We start from the raw sequence: 16,085 nt of genomic DNA on the forward strand, positions 1-16,085 counted from the left end.
TTTGAATTTGCTCTTCCCATTAAAGGGATATGGAAGTAATAATAATTCATGTTCTAGGACTACAAGATGTTTCAGATTTGAAGGGGGCACTTGATTACATCACTTGATTTTAACTACCTGAAGTAGTTGTGTCTTTTTCTGGGATCATGAATCTGCTCTCTGCAGCTGCAAGATAATCCCAGAAAATATTAAGGAGGTACAGACAGATGGTATGTCTATGTCTAAATATATCTCGAAGCACTTTTTTGCCTTCAAGTCTGAAGTGCTGCATATCACTAATATATTCCTATCTGTAGTTAATTTACAATGCAGCTAATGAAATGGATTCAGTTCACATAAATGATTAATTAGTTTTTTAAATCCCACAAGAGGTCCCCCCCCCCAATAAGCCTTGGGGAAAGATTTTTGGATGTCTTTTCTTTCTTTATTAGAACTGTCATTCTTCTGATCTTTTCCTCTCTGAGTCTAACTAGAAGACATTTTGATATGCATTTGCCCCCTACATAAAACTAATTTCATCCTCAGCTTCCCTTATTCCTCTTCCTGAAATTCAGTTTGGCGAAATCCTTCTGCAAGGCTGTACTTAGAGGATTGTGAGAGGATTGTATATGCCCTTGTTAATAATTTTATTTACTAGTCCCTGATTGTCAGCATGTATGCAATTGCCAAGGTTCAACTGATAACCAAACTGATTCGAGACACTTAAGCAATACCCATTCAAAATTTAATACCATATTCTATCACTATTTCAGAGCTTTTAAAATATTTAAGTCTAGGAGGAAACTTAGTGGATCTACAAGGTGTGATGACATCAAGACTGAAACCCACAGATCTACCAATAACATCCTCTGTTATAGCATTGTTATATCAATGACCAAAGTAACAGAGTAATAAATAGACAGAACTGACCACAAGAAGCCCAATGTTAACACAATCAGTCCAGAAACAAATGAGAATGTGAAAATCATAGAATGAATAAATTGGTATGGATCATATGGGACAGAGTGATGGGGTGCTAGGCTTGGGCAACAGTGAATGCTTTAATGCAGAGGGGAGGGGTCAGAAGTCCTGAATGGAGCCCTGTGCATTACCCTTCTTACGAGGATGATATATTAATTAACTATTGCCCATTTTCCAAACATTTTAGAGGTGGTTGTTGGAAAAGAGATCCAGGTCTGGGTACGGGATGAAAATCACACCTAAGATAAGATCTGAATAGTGGAGTGCTACCCACACTAAACCTTTACAGGTAACCCTTAACTTACAAGTATAATTGAGCCAGGACTTAGAATTTAAGTCATGGCAGTCATTAATTTTTTACAACCACTTTGTGGTGGTTAAGTGAATGCCACAGTCAATAGCGAATACAGAAGTTGCTAAATTAATCCATTTTCTTCAATGGACATTTTTTTGCCAGAAATCTGAAATAAATGCCAGAAACCGTTAAATAAAACCCCCACCAGAATAAGAGTCACCTGACTTCAGGACCTTGCAAACAGCCACAAATCTGAGCAAAGACCCAAAATTTAATTGCATAACTGCAGGTGGTGTATATGGCCATTGGAACTTCAATACCAGGTCGTAAATACTATTGGGGTGGTTCACTCACTTTAATTTCAATGACTACTTGTAGTGGATTTTATGTGATGATATCCTTCTATATTTCTAAAAGTCTAATATTTGGGGCATTACAATTGGAATGGTTCTACTCCTTTCTGAATGGACAGTTTCATTCATTGTACATAATAAAGGAGTAACTGAGCTCATGGACACTCAGGCACAGGGTGTTACATGGCTCAACTCTTTCACATTATAGTTAGCATTTCATGAAGCTGTCGAGGGAAGTCACCCAACATTTGGGTATGGATCAGAAGACACAGGGAAGCTATGAGCTATGAGAGTCCAAATTGGCAGAAACAGGCTGAGATTCAACCCAAGCAAGACAATTGCCTATTCAGAAATAATCCAATTCCAGGATAGAACCATCTTAGCTCCCAATGGGTTTCTATCCCCAAGAAAGAGCTAGTGAACAATCTAGGAATCCTTATGGACTTTCACCTCCTATAGGAGCAACAAACAGAAGCTGTGTCTCAGAGAATCTTTCCCCAGCTTTGCTTGTATACTAGCTGCAGACTTTCTTGGAAGAGGAGAGGGTAGCAACACTCATTCACACTCTCACACATCATTTACACATTAGCTACTATTATGAGCGCTACATTGGACAACCTTTGACGATCACCTAGTAGCTAGTGTAAAATTTAGCCATTTCCAGTACTGTGGTTTCTACTTTGTTTCTAGATACAGTTCAAGGTGCTGGCTATCCCCAATAAAATCCTGTGAGACTTGGATTTGCTAGTATAAGACAACTTATTCCACCTAAAATTTATCTGCTCAATATGCCTACAGGGCTTCCTGGAAGTTTTTATTCCCTGTAATGTTCAATGGAGAGAATGACATATTGAGCACTTTCTGCTTTCCTTCCTCATTCATTCCCTCATTCTCATTTATTCTCTCATTCTCGTTTCTTTCTGATTCCTGTAGTAGAGGGTTGGACTAGAAGACCTCCAAGGTCCTTCCAGTTCTGTTATTCATTAAATATAATCTACATTCTCATTCTTGATTTTTAAAAATCTAACAAAAATGTGGCTGTTTCAAAGGGCCTTGGGGAATTTTTGTTGTGCGCTGCCCAGAGTCACTAAGATGAGTAACTCTATAATAAAATAAATAAATAATGATGAAAGATAATTGAGTATAATAAAATAAATAAATAATGATGTAAGATAGTTGAGTACAATAAAATAAATAAATAATGATGTAAGATAATTGAGTATAATAAAATAAATAAATAATGATGTAAGATAATTGAGAGCCCAAATTTTAATATTTATTAAATTGTGATTACTGAATGTGATATAAACAGTTGCTTTTGTTGTTGTATCAGTATTGTATTTGATTTAGAATTCTTTCATGTTCATGCTTGTATTGTATTACTGAATTTGTACTATGGACTACTTACTAATCAAAATTATTTAAATGGCATAAAACCAGTTCATGTATGTAGACATATATACCAGTGGTGGGATTCCATTTTTTTTTACTACTGGTTCTGTGGGCATGGCTTGGTGGGCATGGCAGGGAAGGATACTGTAAAATTTCCAGTCAGAGGTGGTATTTGCTGATTTTCCAAACTACTCAAAATTTCCACTACTGATTCTCCAGAACTGGTCAGAACCTGCTAAATACCACCACTGATACATACATACATATCCAATTGGCCCACTCGCTCAGTGAAAATATCTTCTAACTGATAACTAACAAATTGCCATTTATCCCCTATTTGAAAAGGGGGAATACACTACGAATAATGGTACACCACCTGTTTTAACACATCCAACTTCTTGCCAAAAATATTTTTGTGTTTCATTCTAGTACAATATTAAATAAAGGCCTAGAGTTTCCCTTTTTGAATATTGAGTTCTTCACAAAACTTCTGGCAGTTTTCCAGGTTTCCAAAAAATATAGCCAGTGATTCCGCCAAAAATTTCAAAACCTCTAGATGTAAAGCCTTAGTAAGACCACACCTAGAGTACTGCATCCAGTTTTGGTCACCACATTATAAAAAAGATGTTGAGACTCTAGAAAAAGTACAGAGAAGAGCAACCAGGATGATTAGGGGGCTGGAGGCTAAAATATGAAGAACGGTTGTAGGAACTGGGCTTGGTTAGACTAGTAAAGAGAAGGACCAGAGGAGACATGATAGCAGTCTTCCAATATTTGAGGGGCTGCCACAGAGAGGAAGGGGTCAAGCTATTTTCTAAAGCGCCTGTAGGCCAGACAAGGAACAATGGATGGAAATTGAACAAGGAGAGATTTAACCTGGAAATAAGGAGAAACTTTCTGACAGTGAGAACAATCAACCAGCTTGCCCTTGGAAGTTGTGGGAGCACTATCACTTGAGATTTTCAAGAAGAGATTGGACTGCCATTTGTCAGAAATGGTGTAGGGTCTCCCACTTGGGTGGGGGGTTGGACTAGATGACCTACAAAGTCCCTTCCAACTCTGACTATCTGTTATCTGTAACTCACAGAATGTTGCAATTTATACTTTTAAGGAAGCAAAAGGTGCATTCTTAATATAATTTTACTGAAGAACGAAGAGAAAATATGACTTAGTTAAAGTTTGGGACCAGGTTTAAAAATACAAGACAAAGGTGACAGTGAAAAGATAAGCTTTGAAAAGATACAAAAAAAATGAAAAAAAAACTTGTTTCTCTATACTTCTTCAGGGATAACCTTTTAACATGCTGCTAGCAACACTGCCAAGAGATCTCGCTGGCTTCAGGAAAATTCTTGTGCATTCTACATAGAACTTTTTGGGGAAAGAGAAAACCCATTCATCCTTTTTGGTGTAATTTGCATTAGCATCCTTGTAGAGAGGTGATTTACAATGGCATGTTTCCTAGTTTAGTCCAACAAACAATCACTATTTCATCTGGAAAGTACAAAACTCAGTTTTTAACACTCTAGCAAAGAATAAGATTCAGCTCTCTTAATATCTATTAGATCACACTTGTTCTTGGAAAAGTGTTTGTTTCAAGTAACTTCTAGAGCTGAAAAGAACATGCCTATGTCTCTTCTTTTCCCAAGTCTTCTTATATTTAATTCTCACTTTATGGGTAATAAAGCAAAGCAGCTTGTTAAGTCTACAGATGTCAGTCTTAGTGTTCTACATGTCACCTGTCTGAATTCATTTACATTTATTTTCCTATTGTTTTATATCTCTTTATGACAATGTACCACATGATACAATTTCAGTCTTTAATGTACAACTAATTCTCTACCATTAATTTGTCAACATGATTACTGGATATGCCACAAGCTGAGCAGGATGAATTGAAATATGTACCAGACATTCCTCTATCTCTTAAGGAGGATGAAGTGACAAAGATTTAGAGAGGGAATCTGTTTTACTGCCTTGAGACTGTCTATAATTTTATGAAAACTACAATTTGAGATTTTGCAAAAGGAAGAATTTTCTATCCCAGACTGAAATAAAAATAAAACATCCACCTAATACATTAATTACCTAAGTTAAAGAGTCTCAACAGAAATGTGAGTTGTAAAACAATCTTGGAGAAGATGAAAGAATGATGTTGCGCTATTCACAGCAATTCAAACCATCTTCTAGGACAGCAATTTAAACTTTTCATACTCTGCACTAGATTTCATTTCTAACAGCTTGCATAACAGATTAAATCAAATTTAGGATATATGCTTTTATTTTTAAATCTAATTATAAACAATTTAGGTGAAGAAATAGAAGGGAACTCATCAAATTTGCAGATGATACCAAGCTGCCAAAAATATCTAATACCCCATAAGATAGGCTCAAGATCCAAAAGGATTTTGACAGACTTGAACACTGGGCCCTACCCTAACAAAATGAAATTCAATGGTGAGAAAAATAAACTTCTACCCATAGGCAAGAAAAACCAAATGTACTGGTATAGAATAGGTGCAATCAGGCTCAATAGTATAACTGCATGAGTTATCTTGAAATCCTAGTGGACAATTATTTAAATATGAACCAGCAGTGCACCGTAGCCTCCCAAAAAGCCAAAGTAATCTGAGGCTGCATTAACAGAAAGATAGCGTGAATACTCTTTATAATGCCCTAGTAAGGCCACACTTGCATCTAGATGGAGAAATAAAAGGGCGGAAAGTTGAGGTTCTAGTTTATGATTTTTAGTAATCTGTAGCTTGGTCTGCTTTATTGTGGGTAGCCAAAACTAAAACTTTCCAATTTTTATGATTCCTGATTGATCAGCAATTCTTAAGTGACTTACAAAAAAAGCTACTCTTTGACTAAAGAGGAATTTAAGAAGATGGAGGAGCAAATTATTAGAGATGTATTTTAAAAAATCTTTAAATAAAATGCATCAGTTCATAGAACAGCTATGCTCCAAGGATGTTAAAAAGACTGATGTTAAAAAGACTACTTCAGAGATACAAATATGTGTAGAAGGTTACCAAACCACTGAGGCAATTTCACAAGTAGCTGACAATGCAGAGAAGTCAACTTTAATCTTGGAATATAAACCTGACACCAATTTTTATTATGATGGTTTAAAAGACTATTGAAAGAAATGCTACAAGAAAATTTGCAACTTTTAAAAGGATAAGTTTGGGACTTTTTCCTCATGGATATTAACAAGGTTGAGATATCCTTGACAAAAAGAGAACCTTATGACTACTTGATAAAACATTCCAGATTTTATTCCAAGAAGACAAGCTGGAAGGAGTGTCATAAACTTAATGAGTCAATTGGAATTAGGATAGATTTTCATCGGTTTGATATTTATAGTCTTAATCTAAAGTTTGAAAAAGTATTTTTTTTCCTTTATATATAATGGTTAAGTAAGTCCTAAAGTTTGTAAAATATCGTTAAATGTGTATTTTAAAATATCTATGTTAAGAGAAATTTAAAGAAAAAAATGTATTACCTTAAAGAAAAATCTAGAGCTTTAAAAAGGATGTATACAATAATTAAAAAATCATGCTATGAGGGTAATTTGGAGGGGGTGATTTAAACTTAATGAGTTAATTTGAATTAGTTGGAATTTTATTGGTCTGAAAGTGAACTTATATGCTAAGGGGAAATTAAAAAAAAGATGTATTAGAATGTTTAATTTTAGAAATGTTTTTTTAAAAAAACTTAGGGTTTTTAAAGAAAAGCTTAGGGTTTAAAATGGATGAAAAATATTTTTCCCTTTAAGGTTAAAGAATATGAAAGAATGCAGTGAATTTTGTTAATATAAATTATAGTTTATAAAGATTATTAAGGGCAAACTGAAGTATATATTATTTCAACAACAAGGAAGATAAAGCAGTAATGGTTAAATAGTTCTATTCAAAGAAGAGAATATTTTTATGTTTTTTATTTGGATTTCACGTCTGGATTTTGCGCTTGTGATGAAAACAAATGAAACTTCGACTTTGTTTTGCAAATTAGATTTGTTGTTATAGAAATGGCTAATTATATACTAGTGTGTAAAAGTAAAAATTTGAGATTGTAATATTATCTTGTACTGTGCTAAAAAGAGTTGAAAGTCAATGCCTGTTTCTTTCTTCCTTTGTACCTCATATTTTCTCCCCCCTTAATTTTTTTGTATTTTATACATTGATTTTTTTAAAAAAGCACATACACATGTGTTTAATGTAGTAATCAGTTGTGCATGTTTACAAACTGCCAAACACCAGATATTGACCAATAAGGATGTTTCAGTAATTTGAGTGTCATGAATTCTAGCTCCTTCCAAAGAATGTAATCTGTACATCATAAAATAATGTGTGCATTCAGCTGCAGTTTTTGTTAAAATTGTAATTGTACAGTGGGCTTTTTAAAATTAATTTTTTATATCAGGCATTAGAGATCTAAGTCTCCATTGTGCCAAAGACGAACCATTACACACACACACATTTTCTCACTAAATTAATAATTACTTTTTAAGATGCTGCAATACTGCAGTTTTCCTGCCTCCCCCCCGGAAAGTTATGAAAATGGTGCAATCTAAGGATCCTCCTATATATGACTTCTGCTAAACCAGGGCAGAGTCTGCCCCTTCTTATTTTCTCTGAGCAGGCATATAAATTCAGTAAATAAATAAATAATTGCATCTTTGAAGAGTCAAAGTTTGTAAATGTGCGCAGGAAAGCAACAGCCCTCACCAGTTCTATCACGTCAATCGCTTTGTGTTCCTGGAGCTTAAACTAAACCCCTGACACACTGAAACAAATGAAAATGTTGATCCTTAGGATCAATTGTCCTGAATCAAGATAGAATCTCAGGAAAATTGATGTAAGCATATTAATCAACTGGTCAGCTGGGACACAGGTGGAGTTTAAAAAGTGAAGATGGTAGCTGCAACTGTGTGATCAAAGCCCACCTCTCCTTATGAGCAAAGTGAATTCAGATCAGTGGGGATTCAATTGCATGTGCCATTTTCACTTATTTGATACAACTAATCCCAGTCCTTAATAAAAATACCTCCAGTAGCTGTATTTGCTGTAGGTGAATATCCTAGATGCACAGGATCCTTTTTGTGGACCCCAGAGTCTCACCATTACAACTGTTGAAAATTTCTGGCATGTTTCCCACCATTTGAAAGTGGGAATGTCATGCAATAGATCTAGATAGCGTTACAATACTGAAAAGAAATCACATCAAAAGCCAAGGAAAAAAAACTTTCAATTCTATTCTGCTATCACCTTGTTTCATTTTTGTAACTTTACATGCAGCCCATCTAGAGTGGTATAGCACCTTCCCTTTGCAAGCTTTTTATATTCTTACATGGCACTTTCCATTTTATGAAAGGACAAATGAAAGATGTGAGGTGGCTGCCCATGCCTTTCCAACAGGTGCCATTTAAAACTGCATTTGGAAGCAGTTTTTAATTGCTTTTGTTGCATTTGAACAGTGTTTTTTAAACTTGATAATTTTAAAATGTGTGGACTTCAACCCCCAGAATTCCTCAAGCAGCACACTGGGGAATTCTGGGAGCTGAAGTTCACACACCTTAAACTGACCAAGTTTGCAAAACACTAATAGAACAACTGGATCACTTCTTCTTTGTAAGCTGTTGTGAAGGACTTTGTATTTTATATTGCTCTGGACAACTATTGCTATCATGCTAAAATGATTCTGCTTACAAAAACGATTATTATAATATTTTGAATGAAGCAGACTAAGATTTATTCTCATTTAAACTCACCATTTTTTAGTGGAGAACAGGGCCATAAATTGTGAAATATTACCATGTGGGAGCACAGTAGTTTACTGGACATGTCAATTTCTTACAAGGACCCAAAGACCCAGATTGAAATCTTTACTCAACTGTGAAGTTCAGTGGATCTTCTTAGGTCACTTTCTCCCTGTTGTTTGTGCAATGCACTAACCCAAGGGTAATTTAACTAGAGGATACCCTAGTTTTCTAGGTTTTGCAGAGGTCTCTAAAATAAGAAATGGAGAACACAGATGCACACAAAATGTTAGGTAAAACACAGCAAGCGATGCTGCTCTTGCTTAATGCAGATGCTTATGGGGGGGGGGCAGTTGTCAAAAAATCAAGATGTCAGCTTTAACCATATTAAGACCCTCCCTTTCTTTATGTGCATTCTTCTGTTAGTAGTTTATAAATGTAATAAATATGATTCTCATATAAAGCCAGGGAGAGAATTTCACCAGGCAAAGCCAGAAAACCTGCCAAGCATTGCATAGGCGCTCAAGGATAAGCGATTTTATTCCTGGTTGCGCCCACGCTACAGAAACCGCTCCAGGGGAATGCGACGGCCGCCTGCAATCTTCTCCGGGGCTTAAATATCTTTTGGGCAAGGAGAGAAATGCCGCAGACAACCGAAGCCATTTTCTTCTATGAAAAAGGCAAGGCGAGCTGATTAGGAATTCCAACTGGGACGAGGTATTGGAAATGAAGACATTTTGTGAAACAGAAATGTTTAGACACAGCCCGTCTGCTGCAGTTCCTTCCCAAGTCAAGCCTTTTTGCCCCAAGAGTGACTATCCTCGATTCCATAAATTAACCGAAAATCCCCCTTCTCGAGAGTCTAAGTTATCTCTTCCCTGCCTGCAGCTTTGACTTAGAATAGAGGCGCGTTTGTTTACTGTTTTAATTAATGCTCCTTTTCAGCGCGGAACCGGGGAGGGGAAATGAATGTGCTCGATAAACAGGTGTAGCTCTTCGTGTTATATTTGTGCTCATTCAGGGTTTGCACCAGATTAATCAGGCTTGACTGGAGATGAACCGCCCTACAGAAAAGGTAGATCAGCTCTACTGGACACCCAGTAGGTGAGGATTATTTCAACGGCTAACCCGTGATTGAAAAGGCTTAGAGGAAGACAGTCATTAACTGAGTTCTTTCTTTCTTTCTTTCTTTCTTTCTTTCTTTCTTTCTTTCTTTCTTTCTTTCTTTCTTTCTTTCTTTCTTTCTTTCTTTCTTTCTTTCTTTCTTTTCTTCCCTCCCTTTTTCTTTCTCTTTTTCTTCCTTTCCTCTCTCTCCCCTTCTCTCTTTCTTTTTCCTTCTCTCTTTCTTTCCTCTCTCTCACCCATCCTTCCTCTCTCTCTTTTTTTTCTTTCCTTCTCTCTTTTCTTTGTCTCCCTCCTTCCTTCCCTCCCGCTCTCCTACATAAACACATTTTGTCACCAACAACCATCTCTCTCCCTTCTCCCCCCCACCCCCTTCTTCCCTGCCCTGCCTCTATTTCATTTATCTCAGTGTATATTCTGAATCTACAGTGCAAAACAGTTAGGAAGGTCTTTGGATCCCTGAATCAAAGAAGCAGTCATTATCTAAACATCTTGGAAAGCTGCGTTTGGGAAAGACCAGAGAGACACAATATTTTAATCAAAAAAATTTAGGCTAAAATTAACTGCACTGAAATATATGCCTGTCCTACCCACCCCCAGGCTTCAATGGGGCTGCATTCCTGTATGAAGTTACATGAAACAAGTGGAGCTTATTGGGACAAAGTGAGGCAATGTATGACTTTTATTTGTTATGTTCTTTGACCTATCGGTATAATGATTGCCAACATACTTTAGAAAATAAACGTGTTTTAAGAAAATGTAACAGTATGAAGACAGAGAGATTTGAACAAATGATACAGTAGAGGTGTTTAATGTTTTTACTGTTAGTGTGGAGAGGGGGCAAAACAGGTGAGAGGTGGAAAATCTTGGTTGTTAAGTATCTCGGGACCTTTTCCTTTATTCATAAAAGCAAATTCAGGGTGACAACTTGATAGAGGTGGAATCCAAATTTGATTATAGTAATAAAGCTTGGGGAATTAGTATTTTCTTCACTGGCAATTTCCCTACTGACCTGGAAGCTCTGTTTAGCATTAAAAAGTAAGATACAGGTGAGGGGAGGTATATTTGTTCTTTTTTCTTTTCCCCTAGACGAGCTACGGAAAGGTTTCAGAAGTGGAGTTGTTTCTGGGTAATGATAGCAGAGAGGCTATTATTGAACTATTCTCAGCCTCATCCACCCCATCATACTTGGATAAGGGATCTGAAGATTAGTTTTTTTCTAATTATCTCCACATGAGAGAAGGGAGAGATGTAAAATAACAATAAAACAATAACAAGCCACTGTTAGAAGAAGGTAGTCCATCCACTTCCCATTTTGACCGATATAAGATGGGAGACTGTTGAGAGTCACAGTTTTCCTGCAACCTTATTCTTATCCCTGCTCCAGTTACTGCTTTTTCTCAAAATAGAACAAATACATTGATATTGATTAGTAAAATAATAACAGCTCTAAGCAGTAGATATTAAATATTAAAACCAGGGAGCAATTTATCCATCTTCAACAATAGCTTAAAATATATTCCATATTCTGGAAACTGATAGGAATGATAGGTGTCCATTGCTGAAAAACAGGCACGATAAGGAAAGGGTAAAGCACTGATGGGAAATTCCAAATGATTGATGCCATTATGCCTGTTGTCTATATAGAAGAGATGAGATTATCTCAGTCTGCTTCAATTACTTGACATATTTATACAAAAGAGAGGTATTTTTAACCTACAAACTGTAATTATATCTTAGAAATTAAAATAAGCATTAAATCTGTTGATATGAAAGTAGGATCCAATGTTACATCCACTATATTTTGACAATACAAACAATTGCTTGTTATATATGAGGGCACCAGAAGGATTTGGGGCCCCAATCTACAACCATGTTCTCATTGTAGTAGAGATTAGCACAGTCTCGGAAGGATTTTCAGACTCCTACTTGTCACTTCCAGACATTACAGAAGGATATTTACACCCAACAGGAGATGTAAATAAACTAATATTCTGACCAAACTGGGAATGCCAACAAGTGAGATACAATAGGAAATAATTGAAAATTAGTTTAGCGAAGTTACATCCTAGAAATAGTGCTGTTACTTGCTTTTTTCTTCTGTTCAATTGTGTCTGATTTTTGGAGACTACTGGAACAAGTCCCTGAAGTTTTCTTCGCAAAGTTTTTCAGAACTGGTTTGCCTTTGTCTCCTTCCTAAGGCCAAGAGAAAGTGACTGGCTCAAGGTCATTCCAACTGGCTTTGTGCTTAAAGCAAGACTAGAACTCACAGTCTCCTGGTTTCTAACCTGATGCCTTAAGCACTGCACCAAGCTGGTCTCTATCATTTGACAGCTATCTAATGGGTAAAGAAATGACTAAACTTTTTCCAGATGTAGAGATAAATTTCTAAGCTGTTGCTTCTTTAATGTTTTTTTTTAACAGATCCGGTATCCAATTGTGGGATGAAAAGTTTTGAACTATAAATACTATTTCTGTTTTTACGTTAAATAAATTCACACATTCTACCACCATCACCCAAATGCAATTTTAACTCTACATTAACTCTACATTAGCTTAATAAGACAGGAAAAAATGGACAAGACAGCTTCTTAGCCAGCGCCATCTTCTCTATGCAGATCGTAGATAAAAGATAAGAAATCAAGGTACCAGTATGGTTGCTTCGACCCATCTTCTGAATCCAGAGTTAAACGCTTTTTCTAAAAAAGAGCGGGGGGGAGAAGAAACAGGAAGTATCAGTGGCATTAAAGTATCTTGCTGCAGCTATCGGCTCAGGCTTCGTGAGGGTGGCTGATAGAGTAGCAATACCTACTGCGCGACAATAAGCCATTTATCTTATCTGTGTTTATATAAAGCTAAATGCTGCCCTACTGTGTCAAAAACCATGGGGGAGCCCAGCAAAATGGCTTGGCAATGTCTTTGTGAAGTGTGCTATAGTGATGTAGATTATTTGTAACACACATTTATTTCAGTTTCTATCTTCTGTGCCAATCTACATAGAGCACCTAACAACAATGAAACTACATATACAAATATTTTATATACATATACCCTATTTTATATGCATATACTGTACCCTATTGAAACAATATTATTATTTTTTCTCTCCCTCCCTCCCCTCCCCCCCCATGTGTGTGTGTGTGTGTGTGACATATTATATAAAATTAGGAAACTGACCTACTCAGCTATACCCCTGGGATTATGGAATGCTGTTCCACCCCAAGGTAGGCAAGGGCCAAGCTGGTTTCATTTTGGCACTTGACGAGAGGTTGTGTTATACATATTGAATCTTCTGAATGTCTTCACCCATGGACAGTTTACTAGGTAACAAATAATGGCTTTTATCACCTCATAACCAATTGTTGTGGCACAACGAGTCTGTGTCCTATTTGGTCCCAATAATTAATAATAAATCAATATTGTTGATCATTTGATTGTTGCATGTTTTATGTTCCTGTGAAAACAGTTTTGTATCATGGAAAAAATCTGCAAGAGAATCTTAATGAGGTACTCAATGCTTGTTCTTGTAAATCTGATTCATTACATAATTTAGAAATGACAATGCAAATATTTCATTTGAATTTCAGCAGTTTTGTGTATTTTAAACCAAATCAGCAGCCCCCATTCCAGTGGATGACTTTTTAAGTCATATTCCCTTGCAGTTCTTTCAGTTCTGTCAGAAAAAGGCCTTGAATTGGAAAATTATGTTTTGCTATTTAGCCCAAAGTCCCCTTCTTTGTGTGTGTGTGTGTGTACACACATTCGTCAATGAAATGACAACAAATGTCTTGGAGGCAAAAATAAAGACGTTCTTCCTCTTGAAAAGTTTGAAAATAATGATATTCCACCAGAAGGAAAGAAAGAGAAGAGACCATTCCAAGCTGTAGGGTCCACAACCCAGGCTGTCATGTGTGTCATCTAACAATCTCCAGTAATCCTGGAACGTAGAAGTGAGCCTCTTCTGTAGATGTCAATAAGTACGCAGCCTCATATAGGAACAAATAACCTTTCAGATATTAGATTCAAGAATTCTGGTTTAAAACATCATAAAGAGCCTGAAAATAGCCCATGAGCACGTGTGGATGTTTTAAGTATAATATACTCAATAAATAATTGCCTTGCAAGGAATCTTAAAAAAAAATAACCAAGGAAATATATGAATTATAATGGATTCTTTTTTTTCTTTTAAAAACAATATAATGTTACTATTTGTGGGTGACAATCTACTAGCCCAACATATCAAGGGTTATTCTGAGACAGAAATCTCTGTCTTTCTCTCTGTACACATAGGAATTAGAGAAAGGAATAGTAAACAATTGCACAATTACTCAGAAGATACATATTCTCCCAAGCTAAAGTAATTATGGATGAATGAAATCAGCTAAGCCTAGAATTCCTTGCCTTTAGTTCATCCTTACTACAAATTTGTGAAAACTTAGTCTACCATTATGCATATTCTTTCCATATTGACAATCTACTGTATATGTTTTTCTTTGGTTTCAACTTTTGTACTCAATATTAAAATTGGAAGAGATTTCAAAGTAAGAACGGTATATAAATCACCATTCTTGAACTTCCCTATATACACATTTGAGCTTCGATATATTTGGATGGGGGGAGTGGGGAGATGGAGATCAATATTGATGATAAAAAATGTGTTTATGTAGGAATACATAATCTAGGGGTTATGTGTGTAATCTAGGGGTTTTCCTGGACTCATGACTGGTGCTCAAAGAGCAGGTGACAGCCGTGGCCTGGAGGGCCTTTGTGCAACTGCGGGTTGTGCACAAGTTACACCCTTTCCTGGACCAACAGTCCCTATTCACAGTCACTCATGCCCTAGTCACTTCCCATCTTGACTATTGCAACACACTCTATATGGGGCTGCCCTTGAAGAGCATCCAGAAGCTCCAGTTAGTGCAAAATGCATGGTTTTGTGCAGATCACAGTGTGCACATGTATCACCTCTCCTGCAGGAGTGCATTGGTTGCTGATTTGCTTTCAGGTACAATTCAAGGTGCTGGTTGTCACCTTTAAAGTCCTTCATGGCTTAGGACCAGGTTATTTGAGGGACTGTCTCTTGCCAGTCACATCTACCTGACACATCAGAGTGGGGAGGCAGGGAATGTTGTGGATCCTACCCCCTAGAAAGATACACTTGTGGGACCCAGAAGAAGGGCCTTCTCTGTGGTGGCTCCCTCTCTCTGGAACATCATTCCCCCCGAGATTAGAATGGCCTCCACTCTAACACTCTTCCGGAAGGCGCTGAAGACCTGGTTCTGCCAGTGGGCCTGGGGAACGCAGAGTTGGATGGAGCCCATTAAATGGCTCATGAAATTGCTGTCGTTGGAGCAGGGGATGGTAGTTGGGGGGTGATTTTGTTCTATTGTACTTTATTAATTTATTTGATTCTTTTTGTTAGTTTTTATTGTTTTAAATGTGGTTTTATATTCTGTAAGCCGTCTTGAGTTGCCATGGGCAAATAGGCCCGCAATATAAATTAAATGAATAAATAAAATACACTTTTTTCCCCATTGTAATGCACAGAACTGCTCTTTTACCCTGAAATTGTTTTTAAAAATCTCTACAAAATCTGGCCGGTTTCCTTCCCCACTCCACCCTGTGACTAGTGAGATGCTTCTCAAAAGTCTACAAGTCAGACATGAAGGCAATAGCTTCTCCTATAATTCTTCTCTTCTCTTGAAGATAGCATTTAATTGCCAGGGCTCCTAATTGATTTTCTACCAGTTGTTCTTTGATTTGTGGGAATAGATGTGTGTGTTTCTGCTCCTGGCCAAACAGCAGTATAGAGTATGTAAGATCTGCCCATTTTTGTGTCCAACCTGATAATATCCTTAAGGCAGTTCAGGATCTTTCCTTAAGAGAAGTCAGTAGGGCAGATATTGTGGTAAACTCATCTCTTCAATGACATTGATGAAAAGGTTTTAAAAATTCTTCCAACCATAGCAGGTGAGAAGAGATGTTTTTCTTTTACAGAAAATGCTAGATGAAACTCCTTTTGTCTGGCCAAATAAGAAGAATTTTGAACCTTAGGTTTATATGTGTGCTCACAATAATTTGCTTTTGTGTTTAGTATTGGATCACTCCTGAAAGCAGTTTACAGTGATTTTCTTTATTCTCACGGTCTCTCAGTTGAATGCAGTTCAACATTTTTGCATTCAAGGAACAAACTGTACATGAAACC

Source organism: Pseudonaja textilis, chromosome 1, assembly GCF_049901715.1.
Source record: "Pseudonaja textilis isolate UNSWEBS1 chromosome 1, rPseTex1.2, whole genome shotgun sequence".
Lineage (NCBI taxonomy): Eukaryota > Metazoa > Chordata > Lepidosauria > Squamata > Elapidae > Pseudonaja > Pseudonaja textilis.